At 42.6% G+C, this 8,787-nt stretch overlaps 1 long non-coding RNA gene across 1 annotated transcript; it reads left to right on the top strand.

The window, feature by feature from the left end:
• Positions 1-1,700: 1,700 nt before the first annotated feature.
• LOC142835721 (uncharacterized) lies at positions 1,701-6,811 on the top strand. Its single transcript, XR_012907921.1, has 3 exons — positions 1,701-1,838; positions 4,385-5,334; positions 6,109-6,811. It is a non-coding gene; the product is annotated as an uncharacterized LOC142835721 (long non-coding RNA).
• The last annotated feature ends 1,976 nt before the right edge of the window (positions 6,812-8,787 follow it).

The raw sequence follows: 8,787 nt of genomic DNA on the forward strand, positions 1-8,787 counted from the left end.
ATGGATGAATGATCAACAAAATGAATTCAAGGTAAGCAGTACTTCCTTATTGATTAGGGTTGTGCTTCTGTGGCAAGGTCCCTATTTGTTTGCGAGATACAATCCACTGTTCTAGATCAGGAAAAATTCCATTAACATTTATTGAGTTCTTAATTGTCTGGTAGATCATTAATTCTTGTTATCGCTTTTAAGACTGGAAGAATTAATAGATCTGTGACAAAATAAAACAAGAAATATTGCCAAATATTCATAACAAACCCAGTCTGAAATAAAGCTGGACTTTGCCTTAATTTCAGCTCAGTCAGGTTTTCTGGGTGAAAAAGGCAAGATGCTGGTCAAGTAACATCTTCTACAAACCAACACAAGCCACACCGGAAATAGTAAATTTCTAGTAGACACACAAAAATGTTTAAAGTATAAAAATAAAAGGTAAAAAGTCGATTTTAATAACCTAGTTTATTTAAACCATATCTAAAACATCAAAATATATTTTGAAATATATTCAATAGGAAATGCATTCACACCATAGTTTATATTTTTTGTAAATCCAGTATGCATTTTCTTTTTAGAGCGCATCTCAGTTCAAATTAGCCACGTTTCAGGCGCTCCCTAGCCTTCCAAGCCACACAGGTGGGCCTGGCATCAAACTGCACAGGCCTTGATCACAAGAGGAGGAAACAAGCAATGAAGAGTCCAAGATCGCTCCTCTTGGCTCAGTGGGCAACTTGTAAGTGCTTTGGGAGGGATCAGTTGCCTTTAGATTTTGCAACACCAGAGCTGAGAAACCCGGCTTAGCATTGTCTGGGATAGTTTGTCCAAGCCTCCAGCTGGCCGAGTCAATCAGGGGACCAGCTTAGTCGCACACGGATGCACCTTGGCAAGATGCATCTTTGACATCCGAATGACAGTCCGAAGCACAGCTTTTTTATTGCTTCATCATCTCTGTTGATCCTTAATCAGGAATGTCATAAAAAGCCATTATCCAAGCCAGGACACTTTTGAGAGAGAAAAAGGAACTGCTCATGATGAAACCAGGATAACGGGCGTAATATAGGCCTGTCGTCTACTGACCAGTCAGGACATACAACCACACTGCTTTTTATCCCCTCTCAGGATAACTTGGGTTACTGCCAGGGGTCTCATAAATCTCCAGGATGTAACTCAGTGAAGAGCCAGTTTCCAAAAGGCCTGGGACTAAACCCACAATTCCTCCTGGAGGTTCTAGACTACTGGTTTTCAACCTGTAGGTGGCAACCTCATTGGAGGTCGCATATCAGATACCTTGCATATCACATATTTACATTATGATTCAAAATAGCAAAGTTACAGTTCATAGCAAAATTACAGTTATGAAGTAGCAATGAAATAATTTTATGAGAAACCTTATTAAGCCATGCAGCGTTAGGAGGGTTGAGAACGGCTGTTCTAGGCTCATTCCAAAAGGCTGCTTCAGAAAAGGCTCTTTCTCCCAAATCTAAGAGTGTTGTTTTTGATGCAATTTGCGAGCTTCCTGCTTTGTGATTTTTTCCGTTCTGGGTCTTGTTTAAATTGAGAGTTTAATGACACATGGCTGGTGTCAGCTAAATGGAGCTTCTCCCTGGCAGGATCTCTCAAGGAAAGTGGAGGGAGGAGCAGTAAACAAAGCTGGGGTGGGGGAGGGTGGCTGGCAGATGTATATCCCCAAGCCTTTTCTATGTCCCCTCTTCCTTCTTCTTGTGGAAAAAGAGCAGAGAAATCACTGACGACAGCATGGGAAAGTCTCACTGGATGTAGCAGGAGGCTCGACGCCATCCTCAACTCGGAAGCGTGAGCAAGATTGCAGGCACAGAAACTTGGAGGTGCGACAACCGTTAACTCTTTAATCTTTTTCAATAGAAGTCCCCCTCTTCTGGATGATTAAACGGTTTTTAGTTTTTGCTGTTTTCCCTGGGAGAAAGATAAAGATCGTGTGGAGGAAATGGGAGGAAAATAAAAGCAAAGGAAACTTCTCGGCTGGCCTGAGGGCACAGGGAAAGTCTCAGCTAGGATTCTGTGGTTCTTTGTGTAAAGGCTGTGGAATTTTACAAGACAGGAGGGCACTGGGTCATTGTGCGGGGCTATGTGTCCTGTAGACTACAGTCAGAAGTTAGCTTGTTTTTCTAGTATTCATTTTTAAGTCACCCATAATTCCTTTGTTTTCCATTTCTTGCATTTTTCTAAAATAGTCAAGCATCCTTATTTGCTATTTTAATTCTCCTGTTAATATATTAGTTATATATGAGTGATACGTTGTATTTATTGATATCTTTAATACAGTTCCCAGACAATGCAAGGGCCTGAGAACATTTCAAATCCATCTGTTCACTAGAGACTTCTGTGCTATCATAGGTTTATAAAAAAGTCTACATATATTTTATATTCCATATTATTTTCACGTTATGATTGTATTACAGTCAATATGTTAACACACACTAATCTTTTCCAGAACTAGTCATTTCCTGCGTACTTCTTATTTCATTTGAAACAAGATCTTTGCCTCTTGAATTATTTAAATATACTATTGTAGTTTTGTGGGTAGTTTTGTTTCTGTGAAAGCATCTTTCCCATTCTTTGATATTTGAAGAATATTCTAAACAAATACAGAATTCTATGTTGGCATTTATTTTACTCCAGCACCATGGTTTTTTTTATTATTAATGCTTCTTTGACAATTTCGCAATGTACATATCTTATACTGATTCCTCTCATTCCTCCAGCCTCTCTTAACTCTCTCCCACTTCTGTTTATCTCTCTCCCTTCTCTATAAACATCTTTCTCACGTTCATATCGATTTCTGTTGCGATCTACTGAGTTTAAATAGGACAATCTGTGGGACCCTGGGTTTGGAGCTATCCCTTGTAGCCTGGTGGGCTTGGCACTGAGTGCAGAGCTAAAGACAGGGATTTCCTCCTCCCACAATCTATCAGTGGCCAGTACGTGAGAAGGACGAGATAGGACACCATGAGCCAGGGGCCAGTAGGTGAGCAGGATGAGATAGGACACGGCGAGCCTTCCTCCAGTGTTGTCGTTGTTGCATGGCTTGCTGCTCTGCCAGTTGTGCGATCCCCGTTTCCCAGGGGCTGAGGAAATGTAGAGGCAGCACACAGATTCTGAGAGATTCCAAATCAGAAGCTCTTTATAGTAAAAGAGTGGTGGCTGGTGGGGCGGGTGGGGTTAGGGAAATTAAGCTACTGCGGGAATATTTTTGAAATATTTTTGGTCCTTTTGAAACTGGCGGTTGCTGCTGGTGCATTGTGATTGGCTAGGAGTGTACGTCATGAGTGATCATGCTTTTGGTCAGGTAGTTTAGGCCAATTCTGCTTATTCATTGTGAGCTTGCATGTGTTTGCTTGTGCTTTCGCTATTGTCATGCCTCACGTCATGACCTATTCATAAACCAGTCTTGTGGAAGTGACCAAAGCTCCCGTGACTCCATGATTATGTTGGTTGTGTTGTGCTCAGGGAAAGGCATTTTGTAACTTGTCTCCCGCCTAGTAGTCTTCTGTTCTTCTGGATCCCTCTTCCACAAGGTTCCCTGGGCCCTGATGGTAAAATGTCTTGTTTGGGGCCAGGTCCTCAACAGTCTCTTCTTCTCATTGAGTTAGGTGTAAGTCTCCGCACTCACCAGTGCCCCTTGAAAAGAGGCTTTTCAGAGTAAAGCTCTGGTCCCAGCTGTGAACATGAACGCTTAGCAGACAGACTGATACTGTGGCAGTTTAGCTAACAACAGTTTTCCCCTTGGGCCTGCAGCATCTCCAGACTGGGGTTGTTGTTGACCAGGCTGAAGGGATGGGCGGCTTCTCGGATTTGCATGCCATTGTCTTCCTTGAGCAGGGGAATCTAATCTAGGTACCATTTCAGAGTTTGGAACTGTGTTCCTGGAGAATGCATGCTCGGGGTATTTGTTGGTTTGTTCTTTGTTTTTGTTTTGTTTTTTATGTTAAGTAGTAATGCATTCTGTGATAGTTACTTTGAAAGTAATGGATTTTTTTCTTCTAGTTGTTTTTCAATTAATGCTTTTATTTTTGAGCTATATATATATTTTTTCTTTGGGGGGTATTAACTCTTCATTAAGTTTTTAGAGTTTCTCAGATGCGTGGGTTGGTGTTTGATTGGATTTTGGAAATTCTCAGTCCCTACATCTCCCAACACTGTTGTTCATATGTTCCTCACCTTCTTGTTTCTGTGCGTCCAGCTGCAGCCACTGCTTCCATTCCAGCTGCATCTTCTATACTCTTGCACTTTCTCTGCTTTGTCTGAATTCTCTTTTGCCTTGCGTACATTCCAGTTCACAAATTCTCTCTACTGCTCGTTGATCAAACTCATCTGTTATTAATCTAAGATGTACTGTTATCCAATTCTACAGCTTCCGTTACAGGTACTGGAGAGCTGGCACGGCGGTTAAGAGCATTGGGCTGCTTTTGCAGAGGAGCAGAGTTTTGTTTGCAGCACCCACATCAGGGGGTTCACTACCAAGTCCAGGGGCTTCTGAGGGCATCTGAGGGCACCTGGAGTCACAGGTACATAAGTATACACAGACATATGCAGATATGTTTTTTTGTTTTTATGTTTCATGATTTAACTTATACCATACTCTTTAAAGATTCTAGTATCCTGGGGAAAATTTGGCTTGCCATTACTTGTATCATAAGGTTTGTTTTTATGATAACACCAATATTAAGTTACCTGCATACCTATTTTTATTATTTTCTTTTTATTTCTTGGTTTTCAATGATTTGATCTTGTCTTCAGGCATGTCTAGTAATTTCCAATAGAATAAGGGCTAGTGCCTATGTAGAACTGTAGGAGTCCTGATGATATACCTTGTCTATAAAGAATCTCATTTTCTTTTTGTTAGTGATTAGATTAGGAGCCTGTCACCCTCATTCCCTGAGGAATTAGAAGCCAAACACATTCCTGTGAGAGACTTGTGTTTTTTTCAGTTTGCGTCTACCTAATTTGGCTTGGTGAGTAGAATGTCCACTGTTTGCTCTCTTACCTGGTTGGACTTGGAGCAACAGTTATATCTCTGAGTATTATGATGGCAACAAAAGCTGATTAACTTCTGTGTCCTTCCGTCTGTCTGCTCATGTTCCCACCATGTACATTTTAGTAAAAACAAAGTGTGTCAAGGGGAAAAGCACCAGGTAAAGCCAACTTCACTTTCTGTATTCTCTTTCTTCAAGGTATTGCCCCGCCTCTTTTCTGCTTCTATTGTCTTTTTAGCCTTCAGATCGCTAACTCTTTGTCTAGATGGCATCGATGTTATTAGCGGACAAGAGGGCTTGAGGAGAAGCTACTCTGTGTCATGGGAAAGTAAGTGAACTGCTTTTACATTCATCTTAATTCTAAATACAACTGGCATAAAAATATATTGAAGGATCAAATCATCGTTGTACCTAAACCAAGTAAAACAATAATATGAAATTATTACTCCTATGACTTGGCAACCGTATTTTAAACTGATGATGACAGTGTATCCACCTGAGAAATCAAGTAACAAAAACAAACCAACGGATGCTATTGCCAGCATTACCAGGGTGGTGCTGGCTGAAACCAGCAAGAGAAGTCGGGAGGGCAAGTGCCACAATGTCAGTGTGGGCAGGCTCGGGAGGAACAGATCCACTCAGAGGTGGTTTATTTTTAGAAGAGTCTTTGTCATTCTAAAAGTAGGACCAGCTCTTGGTAGCTCAAGGGTGTCTCCGTTCAGTGAAATGAGTTGCTGATGAGAAGTCTGATGACATCAGTCATTCTGTCCATGTCGCGTTCAGAGAGTGAAGTGGGAGAGCTGAGCAGCTCTCTTTCCTTGGGTGTAAAAAACATTCATGCAATATCAGGGGCGTGTTACTCACTTTCTCATCATTGTGAAAAAATACCCAAAGAAGCTCACCGAGGCAGAAAGTACATATGTGTGTATGCATATATATATATATATATATATATATATATATATATATATATATACACACAAACATATACATGTGTGTATGTATTCATACTTACATGCATGCACACGTGCATGCACACACACACACACACACACACACGAGTTTGGCTCACAATCTGAGAGCATGCATCCTACACTTGCAGGAAAAGCATGGTGAAAGATGCCGCCGGCTGTGGAAGATGGTGTGTGAGGTGACTTGCTTACATCTCGGTGAATCAGGAACCAGAGAGGCCTAAACTGGAAGCAGGATAGAGTTACAATCCTCAAAGCCCCATGGCCCACTTCCTCCAGATAGGCCAGACTTCCCAACAACTCCACAAACACCCCAGGGCAGCGGCACCAACCGGGAAACAAGTGTTTTGAACCCATGACCCTACAAGGGGACATTTTACACCCAATCATAACAGGAACTCCAGTGGCAAGGGCCATCCCGTGCCCAACATATAAGGGCAGTTGTGTGGAATAAGTGGGCACGGGGAGTTAAACACGGCCTCTGGAATATTCACTGGGTTGGGCAGTTTACAGCAAATCACCAAATTATCCGGCCATCACAAACCCATTCACAGAGCAAGTGTAGGGAAGAAATCCAGAGGGAGATCAGGAGAAGAGGAACAGGTCATGGTGTCTGGAGCTCTGTCACTTGTAAATGCCATGTCCCTAGTGATGTGGAGAAGTCTTGCTTCGTTTATAAAGGGAGAATAAGAGCGACCTTGTAATGCTGTCCCACGGAGGAGGAACCACCTAGCAAAGCGACGGACATGAAGGCACAGTCAATGGGTGTTTCGCCATGTCTTCCTCAAAACTTCCAGGATAATAAGGTATTTCTAGTTACTGTATATTATGTAATAATTCACGCAAGCGACAGTTTGTCTCATTCTTCTGAATGAACTTCCAGTCTTTATATTACAAGATTCATGTGAAATCAACAAGGAGTGAGATAATGATTCCATTAAAAGAACTCATAATAATCACATCTGAGTTATTAGTAATTTCTCACAGGGGAATGAAACAATTAAAATCTGTAAGACTGAAGAAAAATATCGAATTAAACATAGGGCAGTCTTTATCATTATGATCTGTATTTCATTTACATTTGAACAAGGGGACTTCAGTGTAGGCTTAGTACTTAGTCATCAGTGATTAGCAGAAGCACAAAAATCCCCTGTGGCCCAGTGACCTTGGAGCTGATAAGAACGCCATTTCTTATACTACACCTTTAATGATTAATTGGAAGAATATTTGCTTTGTAAGTTTGTCGGGGTCTGGTGCTAGCCCAGACCATGAATTATTTCTCTGAACCAGACCCCAACATAAGCTATCTGTCTCCGGACCAGCATGCAGGCACAGGAATAAAGACACAACTCACAGGGTTTTGTTGGGAGGGAGATTCTCAGTGGTCCCTCATGAAGTCCTGAGTTCACATCCTGAAGAATTCCTCCTCTTTATTCTCCAAACAGCCTTATATATCAAAACATAAGCTGGGGGGGGGGGGGTAGAATCATTAGCATTCTGTCTCCTAGGTAACCAGGTGACTGGCTTTTAGTCATGTCGGCATCTACCTATCTGCCCTGTATGCTAGGTGGCACGTAGGCTTGAATCAGCATCTCTATCAGGCATCCTCCAAATTACAAAGAAAGGAGCAGAGCAACATCCTGACTCTTCCTTAGGTTAGCGACAGCCTGTCTGGAAGGTCACGTGACCACCCCAGGTGTGGCCTATGGCTTGGTAGCCTGGCTGCCACGCCATATAGAAATATGGGCCTACATAAATTCACCATGAAGCGGCATCTGCTACTTATTTCATATCCTCAGCTTATCCCTCTACTTTGTGCGTCTCCCACTGCACTTTGCCCCCTCATCTTCCATCGCGAAGATGATGGAACTGCCGCCTCCTCACCGTCCATCTTGCTATGGGGGCAATCTGAGATTTCTGCAATGGTATCCCCATCCTCTCGCCTCTCACTCTCCCGTGAGCTTACTCCAGTCAGGACGTGTGCACATCAACCCCTCCTCTTCAGTTGTCCCTATCCAGGGCACCACATCCACTTCCGGACTTGAAATCCTTAGCTTACTGAGCAGGATTTGATGACGGTAATAACCACTACCCCATTGGTAGATCTGACGGACTGTGGAGACTCCGGTTGCCGAGGTTGCCTGAGATTTCACAGGCCAGCCACTGCAGTCTCTCTAATGGGCATCCTCTCTCCCTGAGTCTGAGTCTGAGAGTAGTATGCACGCTCCCCACGTCTGTCTTCACCACCTAATGACCTCAGCCGGTAGCTTTACTTACATTTGCCTTTCTCTTCTATCTAATATGCTGTAATAGACTAAATAATGATGCCCAAAGATGTCCAAGTCCAGATCCTTAGCCCTTATAAGCAAATGTTACTATGGAACAGGAAAAATGGCATTTATCAACTTAAGCTTAGGATCTTAAGGTGCCCATTATAGTCGAGTGGACAGTAAACCAAACCAAGATGGTGCTGCGGTGGGGAAGGCAAAGAGTCCTTTGACTACAGGGACAGAGGCCAGAAATACGATGGCTGAGGTTAGATGCTATGTGTTACTAGCTTTGGAGGTAGAGGATGGATTCCTGGGTCAAAGGTGTAAGACTTGAAGTGGTGAGAGCTGGAAAAAGCAAGGGACTAAAACTCAAAACCTCTAGATGGAGTGTGGCTTCAATCAGTGAGATCAGATGGACATTGGCCTCCAAATCATAAGAGAACCGTATGTCGTTAACTAACAATCATGTGGCAATTGGTTGCATAGAAAATTGGCAAGTGGGCATTTTCTTCACACTTTAACATCTCTGTGATTGGGATG

The sequence above is a fragment of the Microtus pennsylvanicus genome, chromosome 15, assembly GCF_037038515.1.
Source record: "Microtus pennsylvanicus isolate mMicPen1 chromosome 15, mMicPen1.hap1, whole genome shotgun sequence".
In the NCBI taxonomy this organism is placed as follows: Eukaryota; Metazoa; Chordata; class Mammalia; order Rodentia; family Cricetidae; genus Microtus; species Microtus pennsylvanicus.